The 23,169-nt window shown below is 43.4% G+C and overlaps 1 protein-coding gene across 1 annotated transcript in view; it reads right to left on the reverse strand.

Moving 5' to 3' along the window:
* Positions 1-23,169, reverse strand: part of RAB1A (RAB1A, member RAS oncogene family) — a 75,088-nt gene that overhangs the window by 27,999 nt on the left and 23,920 nt on the right. The window lies entirely within an intron of this gene.

Genomic DNA, 23,169 nt, shown 5'->3' on the forward strand with positions numbered 1-23,169 from the left:
CTGTAAAGAGAAGGAGGATACAGTTTACACATAGGAAAGGCTTAACAAGTCAGTCATCTTCCTGTGTCACCATCACATGATAGAATTTCCAGAGCTCCATCCAGAAGATACCTCCCCTCCTCTCCCAGCCAAGCCTGCAAAAACCTGGCAGCTCCTACACAGAAATGTTACAAAATGTCAGGCAAATATATATATCTATATATCTATATCATGCAAAGGTTATACATAACTCCATACACCAAGAACACTATATTCAACTTAAAAAAAAAAAAAATCTAATGCGTGTTGTATTTTCTCTTCCCATATTGTCTGTTAACGTTTACTTTGTAAGTAATATAATATTTTTCCTGTTGAAGATTTTATCACACAGAACTACTAAAAATCACACATGCCCTTATTTATTGATTTTTGCTGGATTTCATAAAATAGATTTATTGCGTGTGGTTCTCCTTCTAGAAATATATATCTTTTGGCATGAAAGCGGAGATCCAGCCGTTTGTGTTTATTAAAGTCAGCAGCTATAAAAACTGTAGCTGCTGACTTTAAATCAACACACACTTACCTGTCCCAGGGTCCAGCGATGTGCTCACCTGCGCCGTCCCTTCTCTCCTTGGTGCCGGCATCTTAACTGTGGGCACCAGGCTGTGACAGCTTGCAGCTTCACAGGCGGGTGCCCACTGCATGTGCGCGAGTCACGCTGGCCATCCCCATTTGTCTGGCAGTCTTCTGGGACCTGCGAAAATACCCAGGAGACTGCAGGGGCCAAACTTTCAGCTCACTTCACAGCACCCCTGTCAAAACCAGGTACCTGCGCACCCCCCTTCACCCCAAAAGGTGCCAAATATGGCAGTGGAGGTGTGGGGGGGGGGAGCGGCAAACAAGCTGAGCTTCAACTTTTGGGTGGAACTCCGCAATAAAGTATAACTAAATGCAGAACCTTTTTGTTTTGGATAGAGTGGAGAGGTGTTAGAACACCTGACAGATTTTTACTGCTTTTTGTGCCCCCCCTTAGGATGATTCAGCCTATCTGGTGCAGTGGTCACCAGGACAGGAAGAGAGGAGAAATCTTCAAATGGGGACACTAGTTCTAGTGACAACTAGTGACTTCCCTCAGATTGGAGGAATTTCTCAATTCCTGTTTGACTATGGGACAGGAAGTGAAGGAGAAATCACCCCAGTGGGACACGACAAAACGACTGGGGTTATAACCCCCCTTGCTCAATGGGAAAAAATGGTTTGCCTTTAATTTCTCTTTAAAACTAAACTCCAGAATTAAAACATACACCCTGGCAAAGCAACCCCCCCCCCCTCCAACCACCTGCAAGAGTGTTCATTAAGTCTAGGACCCTGGTGGCAGAAGTCTGCTGGCCTGGGCCCTGCGTGTGGTCTGTGGGCACCATATAGGAAGCAGAGAGGCAGCAGTGTGCTGGGCACTGAACAATTCCCTGTGATCCAGTGCTGACAATGGAAAGGACTGTACTGTGGATGGAGAGAGTGAAAGCAGCATGGGAGCATGTGATCAAGTAATAGGTATGAGGGAGGTTAAAATTTCACTGCCATAGCAGCAGGGGGGCAGTCTGCATCCAAGGTCAATCACTTGCATGTGATCTCTGCATGAGTGATTACATGCGACTAGGTGCAATTAGCTGCTAAAACCAGCATCCTCCCATTGCTGCAATGGGGCTGCAACTAATCGTGGGAACCCCTGCCAGAGTTCTCACATATATTCGCAGGCAGGGTGCATTCGTAAGCGTGAATGCACCCTTAAACCATAAGATCACCTGAACAGGTTACATGTTCCACCCATTTTTAGCACACCCATTCCCATAGCTGCAACCCCCCCCCCCCCCCCCCAGATAATACGGGGAGAAGTTTCCCCGTACTGGCAGATTTGTAAACACGGCTGCGCGGGGCTCCGACCACACAGCCGCATCATTCATTCAGACTTCCGTGAATGAACTGTAAGTCCCGGCAGCCTTAGCGGCTGTGGGCTTGTAGCTTTCAATGAACTACAAAAATTCATACCAATGCAATATTTTTCTGATCGATTTGACGCAAAAACGATCATGAGCTTAAGGGCTATTTTTAGTGGATTGCTTTTCAGAGATGTTTGACAAGCAGCAAAGAGATGTGCTGCCTCCTCTCCACCTATTTTTTTTTGTAACTCCTTTATTTTTCAGAGAAAATTCAATTTACAAAAAAGGTAAATAAAAGGAGATAACAAGTACATTAATTCTTAATGCATAGATCAATGACCACCAAGAGGATTCCACATAACACAATGTTTGATATGCAGCAATACAGATTACCCTAGACTGGTACCTGAACAACCATCAATAGAGGAATATAAAACCGTAATAGACAACCTCGGAGTTATGCAAATCTCACCACCTGCTTGAACCCTCAAGATGATGACCCACTGCACCAGAACTGTGTGCTTTGCATTTGGTGGTGGCACGGCCCCTTTCACTTGAATTGATTGCTTTAGGCAGAAATAACACCTGCTGAATGTGAGGGGTCACTTAAAAGGCATAGGTACAGCCCTGTATAGCTGCAGTGCATGCTTAGATCGGTAACAAAACCATGGCTCAACTACTTGCTTTTACCGTCCCCCCCCCCCGGTTGCCTGTGTAATTGAGTCCTAAGGGTCACACTTGTGTTACAGTAATGCTTGCTTTACCACGCTGTACAAAAATGCACCATACACGTCAGTGAGTGTTCATTTCATAAATTCACCATACACGTCAGTGAGTGTTGCCAAGATCCGCTCCTTCCTCACCCCAGACACCACCAAACTTCTAGTACACTCCCTCATCATCTCACGCCTTGACTACTGCAACTCCCTCCTCACTGGCCTACCCAAGTGCAGGCTCTCCCCGCTCCAGACCATCCTGAACTCAGCTGCCAGACTCATCCACCTTACCACCCGCTCCACTTCTGCCACCCCCCTCTGCCTCTCCCTCCACTGGCTCCCGATTGCCCAACGCATCAAATTTAAACTCCTTACCCTGACCTACAAAGCCGTTCACAACACTGCCCCTGACTACCTCACCAATCTGATCACCAGGTACCACCCTACCCGTACCCTTCGCTCCTCACAGGACCTCCTTCTATCCTGCTCCCTGGTCTCCTCCTCCCATGCACGACTGCAGGACTTCTCCAGGTCCTCCCCCATCCTCTGGAACTCACTGCCCCAATCCATCAGACTGTCGCCTTCTCTATTCACATTCAGGCGCTCCCTCAAAACCCATCTCTTCAGGGAAGCCTACCCCACCCTCACCTAACGGCCATCCTCCCTCATTCCTCCTACCACTTCATCCCCCCCAGCCACTTCCTACTGTACCTTTACCCCCTCCCTCCTAGATTGTAAGCTCGTAAGAGTAGGGCCCTCTTACCCCTCGTACGCTGTCTGTCTTTGTTGTACTGTGCCATGTATTGTCCCCCCCTATTGTACAGCGCTGAGCAAACCCTTTGGCGCTATATAAACTCGTAGTAATAATAATAATAATAATAATTTTCAACGGTGCTCCAAAAAGGGATGATAATCCAAATTAACTCAAACAGACTACCTTAAAGTAGAACTGCACTGCATCTGAGCACCACAAACCAACAATGCTATTCAATTAATTGTTAATATTCAAAGCAAACTCCCCCATCCATCTATGTCTCCATGCTTTACTTTGCTGAGAAATTATTTTGAAAAACACCCCCCCTGGCATTTCTGGTAGTGGCCATCTAGCGTACCGGCATAGGATTCATGTAGCATTTACTTCCTGGAATCTATCCGTCATTAGCTCAGGCATTGGCTGAGCAGAGAACCCTCCCTCCCCTCCTGAAGACACCTGGGATGTGTGACATCATATGCCTAGACATGGAAATCAGGAAGTAACTGAAGAAATGTGGGAAACAAGTAAATATATACTTAAAAATATTCAACGGTGATTGAAAGAGTTAAGTTCCACTGTAATGCACCACACATTAACACGTTTTACAAGCATCACATCAGACTTTCTAGGTGTATATGGGGCCCTAAATAAATACTGGTTGAAATTATTCCAAAATGTAAATTAGATGGAAAGACTAGTCAAGTTACCACACCTAACAGTGAGATCTAGGTACCAAAATTCCCAGATCTACACCTGCTATGGTCTTAATGAGAGGGTCTCGCTGCCCTTTCTGTACGTTACATTATGGAGAAAGCAATAAGCTGTATGAAATGCCTTCTTCTAAAGGAGTAGAAATCAAACTCCAAAGCAAAAAAGAGAAAAGCCGGCAAAGTCCTATCGTATTGCCACCTACCTAAAGTGGAAATATCAGCTGTACATAGGCTGAGCCTTTACATCTCTGTATACTTGCAGAACTATCACTGCAAACATGAATGAGATATAATGAACCCATATGTAGAAATGACTTTAGTAGAGACTGCAGTAAGGTGCCAAGCTTATAGTGCAAAAAGAAAACACTCCTGGTTACTATGGCGATGAGTGTCACGCACCCCCCCCCCCCCCCAGTCTTTAGAAAACCAAGCAGAAAAAGCCAAATCTTAAAATGACAGCAGCATAAAGGAGCGCACAATTTCCAAATTTTGCAAAATTATTGCCATGAAAACCAGGAAGGAGGACCAGAAATGGAATATTCACAACATACATACAAACTCCCCCATATGGGAATAGCAGACCAAATACCAAAATCTGAGTGTGCAAGGTGCCAAAGAGTCCGAGAATTCCACAAAGTGCTACATCCCATAGCAACCAGTCAGCATGCATGTTTGTCTCGTCTTCTGTAGAGATGGAATCAAAATTGTGGCCTTTACATGAAAAGGAAGGAAATGTGTCCATTTTACTGCACCATTAAAGTGGTTGTAAAGGCTCTATGCACAAAGATAAAAAAAACCTTCTGTCTGCAGCAGCCTACCCTCCCCCCCTCCTCCAAATACTCAACTGAGCCCCATCTAAATCCAGCGATGTGCACAAGAGCAGTGGCTCCTTGATGATTCTTCTTCCTAATTGGCTAAGACAGCAGCAGGAGCAATTGACTCCCACTACTGTCAATCACAGTCAGTGTGCCAATGAGGAGAGAGCGGGAGCGGGGCCAAGCCAGGTTCCATGTGTGAATGGACATACAGAGCAGCAGCTTGGGAGAGAGCCTGCTCAGATGCCCCCATGGGGGGAGGGAAGGGGCAGGAGAACCAGCAAGGGACCCGAGAAGAGGAGGATCGAGGCTGCTCTGTGCAAAACCATTGCATATAACAGGTATGACATGTTTGTTACTTAAAATAAATAAAAATCTGCCTTTAACCACTTGCTTCCCAAGCCTATTATGACATTCCTCTCTTACATGTAAAAATAATTTTTTTTGCTAGACAATTACTCAGAACCCCCAAAAAATTTATTTAAGGAAATGCCCTAGAGAATAAAATGGTGGGTGTTGCAGTTTTTTATGTCACTTATCGCTACAAAGTAGTTGTAAAGTCAATTCTATTTTACAAAAACAAAAAAAGTTATACTTACCTGCTCTGTGGAAGGGTATTGCACAGAGCAGCTCCAAACCTCCTCTTCTGGAGTCCTTCACTGGAGATGTGCGCTCCACCTCTTTGTGTGCGTCTGTTTTCTATGGGTGTACTGGGCTAGCCGGGCTGTGAGCATCCATAGACGCACGCAATGTGGCTCAGCCCACCCTCCACTCTCTCCTCACAGTATTTGGCTGACAGCAGAAGGGCTCCTTCTGCTGTCAGCCAAATACTGTGAGGAGAGAGTGGAGGGTGGGCTCAGTGGTTGCTCTCAGCCAAGCGTATGAAGAGAGGGGAGACAGGAGAGAAGACCTGCAGACAGACACAGTGCTGGATGAATGTAAGACTTAAGTATTTAGGGAGGAGGGATCCAGGAACAACTTTGAAAAGGTTTTTTTTTTTCTGCAAAGTGAAACAAAAAGAAAGCGCACAAACCTTGCACATTACCTCAGTAAGCCATAATTTTATTACATTCAGAATAATACTCACAAACAACGAAGTAAATCAAGCATGTAAGTCCTCACAGGAACTTTAGAAGTGAGAAGCCTGTATGGGTCACATCATAGGGGTAGATTCTCAGAGTACCGCTGACGCGTTTCGAAGGGGGTCCCTTCTTCATTGAGCTCTGATGAAGAAGGGACTCCCTTCGAAACCTGACAGCTGTACTCTGAGAATCTACCCCTATGATGTGACCCGCACAGGCTTCTCACTTCTAAAGTTCCTTTGAGGACTTATATGCTTGATTTACTTAGTTGTTTGTATTATTCTGAATGTAATAAAGTTATGGTTTCCTGAGGTAATGCGTAAGGTTGATGCGCTTTTTGTTTCACTTTGCAGTACTGGTCGGGCTGCCCCAGCCTTGTTTAGAGCTGTACAACCTTATATGCATTGGTGGTCGAATTTTTGAAGTTCTGGTTCCATCCACCCTTGCTCTGGGTCATAGAGCGCAGGAGAGATCGTTTCTGGTTTTAAGGTTTTTTTTTTCACCTTAACCTCCCTGGCGGCATTCCCGAGTGTAGCTCGGGGTAAAGTTTCAGTACCAAAAGCGGTAACCCCGAGCTACACTCGGGCTTACCATGCAGCGTTGCATAGGGAATCCCTGCAGCGCTTACCTTGTCCTTCGCTCCCGCGATGCGTCCTCTGCAGCATCCCCGGCCATCTCCTTCGGCCGATGCCGGCATCCGACTTCCGTGTTCCGGTCCCTGTGACAGCAGGATGTACGGGCGCCGGAAAATTTCATTTTTTTAAAACTGATTATTACATAGTAAAACATTGTGGTTTCAAAACATTTCACATACATTTTGTCCCTACTGCTCTGTCCTGTCCCCTGCCTGCATTTTGACTGTACTTTCTGCCTGGGAACTTAAAAAAGTCCATGGCGTCCAAAAAACGTCCCTTTATGTCAAAAGCGGTTTTAGACCGGCTAGTGAACAGCGATAGTAAATCAGAACCACTTGCAGAATTGAGTGATGATTCATTGGGAAATTCGTCACACAATGAAACCGATTCTGCGACTTTGATCAGCGATGTGTGCACCTGGCGCTATATTTCAAATTTCAGTGTTTTTGGTTTGATTATATTATTTAATTAAAATTATTATATTTTTATGATTATTAAATTATAATTTATGATTTTGTGTTTCAAGTTTTATCATATCCGGAATGTTTACTAGACTCTTGTTCGGACAGATTTCAGTGAGTTATTCCTAAATTACAGGCCTACAATAATAATAAAAAAGAAAATACATATTTCCATGCAAAAAAATTGTACCGCTTTCAGCACCAAAAATCTGAAATAATCATACCGCTAGGGAGGTTAATGCATAGAATACATTAAAGTTAAAAAAAAAAAATCTCCTTTTGACTTTATAACTATTTAATTTGAAAAATAGTAATCCCAACAATTCAAGAAACCTACATTAAAAAAAAGGTATAAATTATAACTTAATATATTTACACCAAGCAAACATACTGTAAACCCTTTCATTTAAGAAAATAAAGGAAGCTTTACAGCCTAAACATAACAAATATGAAAAAGAGACTGCAATCATCTGCAAGAAATAGATGCTGAAAATCCTGGTGCTGCGAAATAGCCTTTTCTAGCTCACAAATAAATAGCCATGTTGAAGTACATGAAGCATCCTGAGTGTGACCTGCCCACAGCACTGTGCTGGAATAATGAGGTATGACAGTTACCATGGCCACAAAGAGGCGCCGTTACCTGTAATGTACATAGTACGGGCAGGCGACAACCAGGACAAAGCCCCAGGACTCTTCAAAATGGGCTCTTCAATGTGGCAGTCTGAGTATTCCTGTGTATGAGTGTACATCTACTACAGCTGTGTCCTTCATTAGAGAAACAAAGGAAAGGAAAGCAGATCCTGAATTGCTGCATTCAGCATTGCTAAAAGTAAAATCTAGTATACCTTATTGGAAGCGCTTACCCCAACTTACAAGAAATCAACTGCTGCAAAGTGACTGCAGAGCTCAATATCATTCCTGTGAAGACTAAGATTGAGCTTTGCAGTCACTGCAGTTCTCTTATTCCGGGTCTCATTCCCACACAATGTTCTTTTGTCTCTTTTGGTCAGCTGACTATGTCTACCGCGCTTATGCTCATCAGACGACGTTTGCCCATAAACTGTATATGCCACCATAACCTTCGATACGGCAGGAGATGATTAAACATTTTCCCGGAGATGAGCATTTAAAAAAAAACAATATGCTGTGGTTCCTTCCTTGTTACAAGACTGCAGAGAAGGGGGGTCACAAGATGGAACCACAGAGCATGGTGGGAGACAAAGACATCTGAAACTCTTGGAAGTGTTCAGTGTCAGTCTAGCACAGCAATGGGCAAACTACGGCCCGCGGGCCGTATACGGCCCGGCGGACCTTTTAATCCGGCCCGCGGAGCTAGGCTCCCGCTAGGCTCCTCTCACAGTCCGCCCTGAAGACCGGTGTAGCATGAAAATCTGTCTCCAATGAGGATCTATCCCCCTCGACGTATCTGCGCATGTGCCGGAGATCGCTGATCGGCTGCTAATGCCTGAAACTGGCACATGCGCAGATACGTCGAGGGGGACAGATCCTCATAGGAGACAGATTTTCATGCTACACCGGAACGGCGCGGGAATACGGCGAGAGGAACGCGCGGAGTAAAGGTAAGTGAATTGACACAGGGGGGACTTAATATGGGGGGTGAATTAATATGGGGGATGAATTACTACGTGGGGGATGAATTACTATGTGGGGGATGGATTACTATGTGGGGGATGGATTACTATGTGGGGGATGGATTACTATGTGGGGGATGGATTACTATGTGGGGGATGGATTACTATGTGGGGGATGGATTACTATGTGGGGGATGAATTACTATGTGGGGGATGGATTACTATGTGGGGGATGAATTACTATGTGGGGGATGAATTACTATGCTTACTATGGGGGAATATTACTATACTTACTATGGATGACACATACACATCATTCATCTACTCTTGGTCCGGCCCCCGGGTCCAATATATGAACCCATTGCGGCCCTCAAGTCAAAAAGTTTGCCCACCCCTGGTCTAGCAGAAGCTGCAGCGCTGATGGTAGGAGACCCAGGCCGTCAGTAAGTGGAGTAAAACTTTCTCATGCTGGGTACCTTCTTCTGGATTCTGGTTTAGGGTCACCTTAAAGAAACCCAACACCAACTAAAAAGCACAGAAAAATAGCTGCTTACTTAATGCTCACTTTTAATTAAATAAATTTTATTCACTTGCAATGTGCCTTTGAAATACTGTATGTTGGAAAATTTGACTACTCCCTTCTTACTCTTCAGAGCCCTCTGCTCATCTGAGAGTGTCTGATTATTGCCTATGCAGGCCCAGCTTCTTTATATAACCCTATATGTAGCTGTGGGGAAGAAGTGAATGGGAATTCTACTCAGTGTCACTTGATTTCCATTGGCCAAAAGATTGTAGATCCCTTCCCCATTTCTCTGCAAGAACCATGCAAAAGATCTTCTGAAGAGTTTCTAAATGAGTGCTAAAATGACAAGTTTTATTCATGTAAACATCTACCCAATCTGAAAGTTGTATGAAATGCTACAACTCTACCATCACCATCCTTTTATAAATGATAGCTCTCTGATCATCATAGTGAAACTTTTCAACTTTTAGCCTGGCATAGATGACACAATAAAAAGCTAGTGATGCTCCTAATTTGTGCAACTAATGATTATTAAAAAGACCCTGTCAACTTGCAATTTAGCAGGAATCAGATAAAATTTAAGTTGAATCTAAATAATTAGCATATAAATACATACGATTGAACCGTTACAGATAAATCAACCCATATTTTCAGTTAAGTGGACCTTTCAGTCAAATGCACCATTAAAAGTTGGGAGGCACCAAAATTTAAGTGGCTGAAACGTTATGGCCAAAAACACCCCTTTCGGCCATCAGCCAATATGGGGGAAAAAAAGCCACATATGTAAACGGTGATCAAATGACAAACGTGAAGCATCATCACGAACGTCAGAGCAAGAGCAATAATTCTCACACTAGACTTCCTCTGTAACTTTACCCTGCTAACCTGTAGAAATGTTTAAAGCATCACCTATGGCGATTTTTAAGTACAACAGTTTCACGCCATTCCACAAGTGTGTACAATATTAAAGCGTGACATGTTTGGCATCTATTTACTCGCCGTAACATCCTCTTTCATATTTTACAAAAAAATTGGGGAATATATTGTTATTTTTATATATAAGTGTATTTTTTTTCCAAAAAATATATATTCATTTTTAAAAATTGCACATTTTGGTTTTCGGCCAAGTGCATTTTGAATTTTCGTTTTCGGCACCAGAATATTCATTTCGGTGCACCACTAATTAAAAGGATAACATGTTACAGCCATATTCAAGGTGTAACATGTAACTGTAAAGCAGCAGCCTCTGGCTGGTGAAAGCTCTCATTCATTGATTCTATCCTGCGCTTCAGTAACTTTCTGTTGGTAAGGAAGGTACGGGCAGACAGCTACACTGAGATTCTACAGGAGCCTGAAATTGCACCCGGTATCCGCTGATCACGGGTGCAGTGCTTTATATGCTGCAATGTAAAAAAAAAAAATATATATATATATATATATATATATATTAATTAATAGCAAATCATTTTGCAGGTGAATTTTATTTTTTTAAAAAACACAACAGGTGAATTTATACTTTAAGGCAAGGCTTGACAAGTCTGCTTTGAATCTAGGAGCCAGTCTCATTTTCAACAACTAAACTCCTCTCCGGCTTGACTGAAAAAGATCTGTCGATCGGCCTCCGATCAGCGCTCTCAGCCAATGACTAACAGCGCTGACCAGTGTGGGGTGGGGGTCCCCGTCAGAACACAATAGCTCAGCGGGGAGATCGCTGTACTAACATTGGATAGTTTGTACAGAGAGCTCCCTGCAAGCTCCTCAGTTTTTTTTTTTCCCATTCAGCCTGCTGGGTTGATTGAATATAGACTGCTAGTGTGTACTAGGCTTAAGCCCCTGTGTGACTGGTGCCCCAGGTTCCATGGGCTGTGCATATAACTGGTGCCACCTAGGATACACTGTGTTTGTACCCCTTGCAGTGAGGAGCAGGCTGGGCTCTCATCCAGGGAATGCTCCTCAGTCATATTTTACTCATATTCGCTCCTCGGGGTCAGTGTCATCCAGCATAATCCCACTGCAGTGAACAGTATTAGTGAATCACAGAAGTAGCAATGGCGGCTCTAATGCTCTGGACTTCATGTGCCCTGCTTGTGCCTTGTCATTAGCCCCAGATCAGACATGCATCTAGTGCCTGTTCTCTTTCCGTTCCCTCGCCACCTTCTGCTTTCAACGGGGGTGATAGATCCAGCCAAGACACCCGCTTTCCAAAAAGCCGGCTGATGGGGGGGACCAGTGGGCTCTGCCAGGTAGACGAATCCTCCCTCCTCCTCCACTCCAGGCAGCCACCGGGGAAACCCAGCTGGACTGTAGTCGGCTCGCCCCTCTTTGCCATGTCAGCAGCTGCCACGCTGCTCTCTTCCTGCTCCATCCCTGGGTCATCTTAACCCAAGCTGCTAATCACGTTCCCCATAATGATGGCAGTGCGGAGCAGTGCTGTGTTGTGTTGTGTCTAGAGGGCCAACGAGGCCCAGGCCACCTCCACCTACCAGGCCAAGACCAGCCCTGCAATGACAGGTGAGGCACCTGTCACTGACAAAAGCCCAGGCGCCAGGATGCAATTCCTAGTCACAATGGTGGCCTGGGTTTTCGAGCCCTGCTTTGAGAGAAACACCTCACACCAATCACTGGTATTCCTCAATCAGAACATAATTTAAATAGGTAAATAAAAAAGAAACATCAGTTGTTTCACAGCAGCACCCGGATTAGATCACACGGTCTTCATTTACCAGCCATTACTGTAGAAATTTTATTGGTTTCAGTTACTAGTGAACAAAGAGGATGAAAGGCATACCTTGTACATAGATAATTACAAACTAAATACAAAAACAATGTTTTAATCTATTAATATACACTGATAAGATTTACATTAAGCTGATCTCTTTTGCATAAAAATTGAAAGACTTTAAAGGCAACTAAAGGCTTTTTAAACAGAGGTGTGGCAGTCCATATAAACGCTGCCCTGATGTACACCTATGACTAGTCACAAAGACTAGAAAAGCTTGTTTTGCCAGTCCTCACAGCCTTCTCTTTTGATACAGATAAAATACGCATTTCCATCCACACTTAAATGTGAATGTTGTGAACGTAGCACATTATTTCCACATATTTTTCAGTTTCATGTCCTTTTAAGTCAGGATACACAAGGATGCAGATTTGTTACAGCTAAGAAACTGCATGTGACAAGTGGTACAATCTTCTGGTCCGCTGGCAATTTCTCCCGCTGAAATACATCACGTTAGGGGTCATTTACACATCTGCACTAAACAATATGTACGTTTTTCAGGTTGAACTACAGGTACATAAACCCAAAGCACAATACTCAATAGCCAAAAATTATATACATCCCCAGTGCCAAAACACCTGTGAAAAATTTACATAAAAACAGAACACAATGACCTGTAAATCTCAAACCCTTATTGTAGTCACACTTGAAAAAAAATATCAAATGTACCGGCAGCCTACTACCCTGTGCTGACTGAGGACATCTCTGTTATCTTGATACCGCTTTCTGGTTTTGTATATTTGTGTGTGTGCGTGTATATATATATATATATATATTTTATTTTTTTTTCAATGAAAACTGGAAAAGGAAATTTAGACATATATCATAAAAAAAAAAAAAAAAAAAAAAAAAAAGGTACATTTTGAAATCAATGGCAGCAACATGTCTCAAAAAAAGCTGGAATCGGCTAGTAGTAGGAAATATTCAGATAATGAAAATCCTCAGATTTATTACTCAAGAGGCCAGCAATCACTGTGAGAGGGATCTTTGAAAAAGTCAGAACGAAAAACCGACAAATTGGTAGTGAGCATCCGACAGCAAATCTAAGAAACTGATAAAAAGCCAGATGAATTGGCACATGGAGATACGCTTCTAACTGGTTTATGGACAATATCCAGTCTGACGGCTGAACACAGAAATGATAGTTAGAAGCGATTCAATCTGAAAACTTGCTGGCTTGATGAAGTAATTCAAATATTTTAGATGCAGTACTGGCCTGAATTTGCCTGAGGCCGTTTTCACCAAGGAGATTGGGGAACAATAAATGTTCTCTGTATCCTTCCTATTGTTCGGGCACCAGAAACATCGCCCCCTACTGCCATCAGGTCTTGAATATATGAAACCAAATACTTCATCTTCTAAGCAGAAAGATGCATTCTTGCAAAATGAATTTCCCAGAGGATGGTGCTCCAACTCCAGAAGACACCCTCTTCTTACCACCGAGGTAATCTAAAGGTCCCTGATCTGTTCTGGCCAGACTTGTGCAAAGAGAGAGATAGTTTGGCTCCCAATCGTGGGGTCTGGGCAGGCAGACCTATCTGCAGGTTTGGAGCCTTGAGAAGACTTAGGCTTTTGAGTCTTAGTTGCAGGGTGCAAGGACCCAGCCAGGGCTGTCACAGATGCTCTCTGCCAGATCGGTAGGATCTTGACACCTGGAACTGCTCTCTGGATCTGGCCATTATACAAAAGGGATGTGGCCGCCTCTCTCTCCTGCAGAATCATGCCTGATTTACCGCCAGTTACTCAGTGAACAGCCTTTTCCACGGTCTTACACAAAAGGCTCTTGCCCACATACGGTACAGAGCGCAGCCCTTGCTTGGATGCACTGTCAGCTAGCCAGTGTTTGAGCCGCAAAATAAACCATCACTCTAGCTGATAACTGGATGAAGTCCACGCTGCAGCCACTACAAAAAGCGGCCTTCAACTTGAGCTCCTCTTTTAAGAACACCTAGGCCCACAAAAACTCTGGCTATTGATGCTGAAGTGTTACTAAACCCACAATAGTAAAATCAGTATTTACATGCAGTAAAGCATGCTTGTTCACTGTGGAACGTAAGAGATTAATCCTCTGCATTGTGTAAAAAGGATGTTTGGTCCCGTCTTCTCCGATTCTCCCCTTCTTCCATGGTCCCAATTTAATCTCGAAATAGAACACAGCCTTGGGGGCACTCTGCACATGTTCAGTTTGGTGTGTACTGCTAGAGAGTTTTTTCTTTCTTGGGAGGCTGCATGTGATCAGCACAGGGCCAATCACCACTGTACAGAGGGTCAGGGGTCATAGGGTAGGAACAGGAGAATGAAAACTCCTCCTACAAGCTTTAACCAGTGCTCAGCTGAACACTGATAGAAGTCACAAGACTGCTCTAACTGCTGATGAGAAAAGGTATTTAGCTATTTATATTTACTAATCTAAATTGCATTTACATGTTCTGTGTGAGACCAGATATTTTGTGAATGCGGGGTCCTGGGTATATTAAGACTTTAGGGCTACCACAGGCTTACAACCTGTGCCTGCTGCAAGGTAGATATTTAATTCTGTGTCCAATCTTTTGTCCATTGCGTCTTGGAAGGACACCAAATTATCCAAGGCTAGTGTGACGTGCCAACCTCTGAAGAGACGCATCCCTACCCTTGGCGCACTTTCCCATGTGTCTAAATACTCTGACTTGAAAGGATAGAGTTTTGACACTCTGTTCTGGAGGTTCCCTTTCTTGGCAGGTCTTGACCATTCTTCCTCAATCATTTCCTTAATTTCAAACATAACAGGGAATGTAGGCAGAACCTTTTTTAAATTCGGGAAGTACTTCCTCCCCTTCTGCAGACGTTCCAATGGATCTTCCACCTGGGAAATAGCCTGTTTTACAGCTGTTATGAAAGAGGGCACTAAGGAAAAGTCAAAAGGAATAGGCATCCATCAGCAGTACCCTACCTTCTGGAACCTTCCTAACTTTGCAGAGACCTTCCTCCAGACTCTCTGCAACTACCTGTCAAATATACTCTTTAACCCAATGTGATTCCACCAGCTTATCCCTGGCTGCTTCTTTAAAGCAGCTCTCACAAACCAATTTTGCTCGCATGGTGTGAGCTCCTCACGCCCAGCATGCGCCTGCAGCCGGCTTTGGGGAAAAATGCCTGAAAGATGCTGTGAAGGAGTATGGGAACCAGAACATTCACTCCTGGAGACATCCGACGGCCACTTCCATCTTGCTGAATGGTAGAAAGATGGCTGGAAGAAGCTGGAGAGGAATGCCTTGTCTTGAGGCTGGTGCACACTAGCCGAATATCGGCAAGATCAACAGAATCCAGCCTACATTCAGCCAGTGCGAACAGCAGCCTGTCCGGCTTCTGTCGAATGGGCACGCTGGAAAACCAGTAGGCAACTGGCATCCGATCAGCACTTGAAACCAATGTCAGCGAGCGCTGACCGGTGTGTTCTGGAAGGAGGCAGTCCCCCTATCAGTACAAAATAAGCTCAGCGGGGAGATCACCGTACTAACAAATATCACATAGTACAGTGAGCTCCTCAGTTTTTTTCATTCAGCCCACTGGGAAAAAAAAAAAAAAAAAAAAACTACTCATGTGTACCAGGCTTTAGCCTTGTACTTTCCTCTTTACTGTTATTTTCCCCAGCAGACAAGCATACAGCCATTAACCTCCCTGGCGGTATGATTATTTCTTATTTTTGGTGCTGAAAGCGGTACAATTATTTTGCATGGAAATAAGTAGTTTATTTATTGTAGGCTGTAATTTTTAGGAATAACTCCCTGAAATCTGTCTGAACAAGATTCTAAATCATACATTTAATTCAATATAATCAAACCAAAAACACTGAAATTTGAAATATAGCGCCAAGTTCGCACATCACTGAGCAAAGTCGCAGAATCGTTTTCAGTGTTTGATGACGAATTTCTCCGCGAATCATCACTCAATTCTGCAAGTGGTTCTGATTTACTATCGCTGTTCTCTAGCTGATCTAAACCCGCTTTTGACCTAAAGGGACGCTTTTTGGACGCCATGGACTTTTCTAAGTTTCCAGGCAGAAAGAACAATCAAAATGCAGACAAGGGACAGGACAAAGCACTAGGGACAAAATGTATGTGAAATGGGTTGAAACAGCAATGTTTTACCATGTAAAATCATTTTGAAAAAAATGAAATTTTTTTTAAATTTTCAAATTTCCCGCCGGCGCCCGTACGTCCCGACGTCCCGTTGTCCCAGGGACCGGAACACAGGAGCCGGATGCCGGCATCAGCCGGAGGAGATGGCCGGGGACGCTGCAGGGGACACATCGCGGGAGCGAAGGACAAGGTAAGTTCTGCAGGGACTCCCTATGCAGCGCCGCATGGTAAGCCCGAGTGTAGCTCGGGGTTACCGCTTTTGGTACTGACATTTTACCTCGAGCTACACTCGGGAATACCGTTAGGGAGGTTAAATGCTCTTTTTATTTATTCTTGTTGCAACCACATCCTGAAGCCACTGAACCTTCCCAGCACTGCATTTCTCTGTTCACCAGTGGTCAGCTACAACACTTCTCCAGTCTCCTAACAGCCTTCAGCTCATTCAGTATCCAGACTCCTTTAAGAAGGAGAGGGCACTCCCCGAAGGGCAGAACTCTTGGTGGAAGGGATGTCATGCCACTAGAAGTGGAATCGGCACCATTTTGAGGAAGAGCAGAATGGGAAGCAGAAAGCTCTCAGGAGCTGGAGAACCCAGCAGACAAAGGCACAGAACAAACATTAGGCAGAGATCAAGACTGAACCCAACTGCCCTCAGACTCCATAACATGCACGATTTAGGCAGCAACATCAGCCCAGACACAAAGGCATTCCTAGCATGGAGACTTTACCTCTTGTCAGCAAGTCTTCCACCTAGAGAAGCTGAACTGGGCAGGAAGGTAGGTAATCTTCAATGCACACAATATCCAAAGCAGAAAAGGTTGTCATCGAGTGAAGACAAAAAAGGAGCATTAGGTTTGAGGGCAGTCCCTCAAATTTTGGTAAGGAGTTGTACTGTGGCAACAGAGGGGTGGAGCTGACCTGTGAGTAGGCTGGCACGATTAGCCCCAGGAAAAATATTTAAGGAAGACCACCCTGAGATGCCATGACTTCAACTTGCTACAATCTTCTAAAACAAATATTTGGTTGGACTTGATGAAAGAACTTCATGAGGCAGTGCTTAGATCTTAATTGGAACCTAAAAACTGACACCAATTTTTTTTTTTGTTTAAATAAATTGGGGAAGAAACAATGTCTCAGATTTTTATTTCTCATTGAGGAATGTCACCTCACATCCTGTCCTGGTGACAGAAGTGTAAGAAAATCTCCACAGGTACATAGGTGGAAGAAACAGTACTGGGAACGCTTTCCAAACAAAGAATAATTTTCTTAATGTATTTTCTTACTTCCAATTCTGGTGACAGGAAGTGAAGAAAAATCTCCATGATTGGCTGGAATCCAATTCTGGCTGGAATTCCACTGTGATAAGAGGATCTCTCACACAAATTCTTAAAAAAATTATTTTCCTCAAAACTGCAAAAAAATGCAAACCACAACCAAACAGGATGTTCACAGCTACAAAGAAAACTTCCTTCAGACTGTCTACCCCCCACTAGCTGCTGTCACAACAGGGATCGGAAGGGGAACTATGCCGAAAAAGGCCAAGTTGACCTTTTGAATAAAATGGTGTCCAATCATAACATGTTACACCCTGAATATGGGTTTAACATGTACCAAAAAGTGAACTTTGGGAGCCTTGACGTCACCCGGCACCCAAGGAAGGCAGGCACATACGCTGAACAGCAGACACGCTGGCAGTAAGAGATCGTGGATGATTTTGAAACAAAACGCTTATTTTTAAATACATGTGAGTGCATATGGGCACACAATAAAGGTTTTTTATGTAAGGATAAGGCACTATGTTTATGTCTTCTTTACACTGAGGAATATTCTTGGGAGGAGATTAAGCGAGGGATTCCTGCGGTGGTGTGAATAAGAGAAGAGAGTCACGTTCCTGCAGCAATTGGGAGACGCTCACCATTATTGTTATGACGCAATATATGACCCATAGTTCCAATAGGTGAACAAAAGCGAGTTTTGCCTTTTAGGAGGCATCAAAGGAGGTGAGCGCATATTGAGATCACAATAAGAAATCACTTGGAATTAAGATTTGTTCACTTTTGAATTTTTCACGTTTGGACTGATCACTTTTGTAGCAGATTTCAAAGATCACTTATTATTTGGATATAAATTTGTTTCACATTAACACAAAGGACTATATCACGAATGTACATTTTTTGAAAGATTGTTTTATTATAGGAGATTATATTTTTAGGAGCGCGGCACTATTGTTTAAAACCTAGAGTCGTTGTCTTTACAGCATAACTACATACATGGCCGGTCATGACATCCTTTTATTATTTTTTGTTTTAGGTTGTTTCTTTTGGTATGGTCTCATCTTGTGGTGATGAGAAAAAGGAGAGAAGCGCCTCTAAGTGCAATAAGTCTTTTAATTCAAGTCTAAATGTAGAAACACTCACATGTGTGAAGTAATCATAAGCATAAAAACCGTGGTTAACAAAAGCTGCTTGAAAAAGGAGTGCACTTCCGCCTTCCACGGCCAGTGCATGCTCCGAAACGCGTCGCAGTGCACCCTGGGATCTGACGTCATCACGGCCACGCCGCCGCTACGTTCCAGCGTGCGTTCCATCCGGCTTTGAGGGAGGACGTGCATGAAGGCTGGCCTCACCACTGTTCCCCCTCCAGCCACCACGCTGTTCCAGCCGAGAGCTGACCTCCCCACATCGCAGAGAGATGACGGCTCTTCACCCGGGTTACCACCCCACCGTTAACTATTGTTAACCACGGTTTTTATGCTTATGATTACTTCACACATGTGAGTGTTTCTACATTTAGACTTGAATTAAAAGACTTATTGCACTTAGAGGCGCTTCTCTCCTTTTTCTCATCTACAGAAGTTGCTACAGCTTATTTGGAAGCCTTGCCCTCAGTGCCACACGGAATCCTACGCTCTTCATACAGTAGCCACTAATACCACCATCACCCATACTACCATTTCCCAGGACTTTGCAGTGTTTGCGCTGTTACAACCCTTCCTCATCTTGTGGTGATGGCTAACTGTGGTCTTTACCCAAGTGTCTAATTATGTGCAATTTTTCAATAAAGCATAATTTTTGATGACTTCTTGGGTATCGTTTTTTGTCCATAATGTAACCGCTTTCTCCTTGTGAATTCCTTTTCACTGTTTTTTTGCTGTTTGGTTTTGGTTATTGGACAGATTAAGTACATCCAGCGATACCAGCTACTATAAAAGGCCTCTATCTTTTTTGTGGTTACTCTATATAGTGACTGGCTGTCACTATGGGGTTTATTTACTAAAGCTGGAGAGTCCAAAATCAGACTCACTTCTGCATAGAAACCAATCAGCTTCTAACCTCAGCTTGTTCAATGAAGCTTTGGCAATGAAACCTGGAAGCCGATTGGTTTCTATGCAGAAGGGAGTCTGATTTTGGACTCTCCAGCTTTAGTAAATAAACCCCCATATGTCAGTGCCAGTTTTTAAATGCAATAGCAGGGTTTTTTTTTCTTCTTCACTATAGCTTAGAGAATCAGCTGTCACTTTCCCCAAGCTAAAAGAAACAGTTTATTTTTAGTTTCTTTCCTGAGCTAAAAAACAGTTTCCTTTAGCTCCCGAGAAAGACAGCTACGGCGAAGAAAAAAAAAAAAACAGCAATTGCATTTAAAACAGGCACTGGCATATAGAGACAGCCAGCGAGGGAGTTTCTCTGCACACACTGCTACCATACTGGTCCCCTATGTGATAGCAATAAAATCAGAAGTTAAAAAAATTAAATACAAATATACACGAAAGTAGAAAAAAAAAAAAAAACTGAAGCCTCCCCACCCCCACATACGCAGACATTTCGGTTCGGTTTTTGGCCACATGCATTCTGAATTTTCGGTATCAGTTTCGGCACCAGAATTTTCATTTCAGTGCACCACTAACTAAAAGTGTAATGTTAAAAATGGGAGAAAAAAAATGTCGGAGAAAATGATCCAGATTTACTCACTCTTGGCATACTGCTTGTAGTATTGTTGAGAATAGGCAGAATGGATGCAACACTGCCAAGCAAGGTTAATATGAACATAAAAGCATGCCCACTTGGCATACAGTCACTGCAGAAGGCGATGCAAACAGATAGGATAAGTTGCTATCCGCTTGATTGCACTGTGTTTAGTAATGGCTGTGCACACAGCTGGCACTCTACATAATAACTATTCAGTAGCGGTATGCAGCTCCAGTCTGTCTGCACAGAAAAGAGCCATCAATTATGCAGTACAGGTGCACAGACAGTCTGTTTCTACAAGATTCAAGAGAAGGAAAAATGAAATCAGAGGGTTTGTAAACCAGTGACCCAGAAACAGTGCCTTGAGAGGTGCTTTCTTGACGCAACTACCAGCAACCTCTCAGTAAGGGTTTAGTACTGGTTGATCCGAACACATAATACACGGTATACTCTCCATGAGCATACAGAAGAGGTATAATCTAGAATTTCATCATAAGAAAAAGTTGCTGTAGTGGACAATAAACAAGTCTATAAATAAACATGGCTTTCAAATAATAATATTAATTATACTACTACTACTACTACATGATTTATATAGCACCAACGGTTTACAACATGACAGTACAGTTATAATACAATTCAGGAGGTATAATGGATTTGGATTAAAAGGTCTCAGTCCTATCATGAGAGCAATTCAGTCAATCAAAATCAGGTTCAGATACAGTATCTCACAGAAGTGAGTACACCCCTCACATTTTTGTAAATATTTTATTCTATCTTTTCATGTGACAACACTGAAGAAATGACACTTTGCTACAATGCAAAGTAGTGAGTGTACAGCTTGTATAACAGTGTAAACTTGCTGTCCCCTCAAAATAACTCAACACACAGCCATTAATGTCTAAACCGCTGGCAACAAAAGTGAGTACACCCCTAAGTGAAAATGTCCACATTGGGCCCAAAGCGTCAATATTTTGTGTGGCCACCATTATTTTCCAGCAATGCCTTAACCCTCTTGGGCATGGAGTTCACCAGAGCTTCACAGGTTGCCACTGGAGTCCTCTTCCACTCCTCCATGACAACTTCACGGAACTGGTGGATATTAGAGACCTTGTGCTCCTCCACCTTCCATTTGAAGATGCCCCACAGATACTCAATAGGGTTTAGGTCTGGAGACATGCTTGGCCAGTCCATCACCTTTACCCTCAACTTCTTTAGCAAGGCAGTGGTCATCTTGGAGGTGTGTTTGGGATCGTTATGTTGGAATACTGCCCTGAGGCCCAGTCTCCAAAGGGAGGGGATCATGCTCTGCTTCAGTATGTCACAGTACACGTTGGCATTCATGGTTCCTCAATGAACTGTACCTCCCCATTGCCGGCAGTACTCATGCAGCCCCAGACCATGACATTCCCACCACCATGCTTGACTGTAGGCAAGACACACTTTGTACTCACCTGGTTGCCACCACACACGCTTGACACCATCTGAACCAACTAAGTTATCTTGGTCTCATCAGACCACAGGACATTGTTCCAGTAATCCATGTCCTTAGTCTGCTTGTCTTCAGCAAACTGTTTGCGGGCTTTCTTGTGCATCATCTTTAGAAGAGTTTCCTTCTGAGATGACGACCATGCAGACCAATTTGATGCAGTGTGCGGCGTATGGTCTGAGCACCGACAGGCTGACTCCCCACCCCTTCAACCTCTGCAGCAATGCTGGCAGCACTCATACGTCTATTTCCCAAAGACAACCTCTGGATTTGACACTGAGCATGTGCACTCAGCTTCTTTGGTCGACCATGGTGAGGCCTGTTCTGAGTGGAACTTGTCCTGTTAAACCGCTGTATGATCTTGGTTACCGTGCTGCAGCTCAGTTGAAGGGTCTTGGCAATCTTCTTATAGCCTAGGCCATCTTTATGTAGAGCAACAAGTTTTCTTTTTTTCAGATCCCCAAAGAGTTCTTTGCCATGAGGTGCCATGTTTGACTACCAGTGACCAATATGAGAGACAGAGCGATAACACCAAATTTAACACACCTGCTCCCCATTCACACCTGAGACCTTCTAACACTAACAAGTCACATGACACCGGGTAGGAAAAATGGCTAATTGGGTCCAATTTGGACATTATCACTTAGGAGTGTACTCACTTTTGTTGCCAGCGGTTTATACATTAATGGCTGTGTGTTGAGTTAGTTTGAGGGGACAGCAAATTTACACTGTCCCGTTTATTTACAAAAATATGAGTGTACTCACTTCTGTGAGATTCTGTACTGGCTGGAGGTGCACAATAATGCTTTATACATAATCTTTCAGAAAGCAACAAAGAGCAAAACAGGAAATAATAACACTAAAAGACCACAATTCAGGTATCTGCAGGTCTACAACATACCCACAACACAAAAAATAATCTTACAAACACACAATCATGAAAAAAAGAAATGAGCTAAACATGGAAACAAAAAAAGGAGTAACCAACTAACACAGTAAACATTCCAAATACAGCGGACACCTTATAAACTCCAACAGATGGACAGCAGCCAAAACCCTTTGCAAGGTGACAAGATAGTAAATACAAGACCAGCCTACAGCAACCAGTGATAAGCATCTGTCTGTTCTTTCTCTGCCTTTTCATCAGTAAATAATTCATGTACCTAGGAGGAGATGAAGGCTTTAAAAGAGTATGTAAACCCAACATTTCATATTCCTTATATGTGGCTGCTGTACCATGTACTTGTATGAAAAAGTATCCTGTTCTCTTATTGTTGCCTCCTGTGTGTGAAATCTCTTATGCTCCTGCCAGTTCCTCTGCTTTTCTATTAAAAACTGACCACACTGGGCATGAGTGCATAGTACAGTCAATTCTCTAGCTGTACTGGGAACTCACACTGCTCTCCTCTAATGATCAGACTTGTGCTGACCCCCCCCCCCTCCCTTTGCACACCCATTTATTGGGAAGATCAGTGTATGTGGTTTCTCCTCCTCTGGCTGTTATGCAACTGGGAACAGAAGTATGTGATCACTTTTAAAAGAAGGGGCGGAAAATAAAAAGTTTTTCATATGTACAGTATACACAAATGCTTTCTCTCATTTCTATTTTAAACG

Source organism: Staurois parvus, unplaced genomic scaffold, assembly GCF_062004578.1.
Source record: "Staurois parvus isolate SC_StPar_1 unplaced genomic scaffold, SC_StPar_1.0 ptg000001l, whole genome shotgun sequence".
In the NCBI taxonomy this organism is placed as follows: Eukaryota; Metazoa; Chordata; class Amphibia; order Anura; family Ranidae; genus Staurois; species Staurois parvus.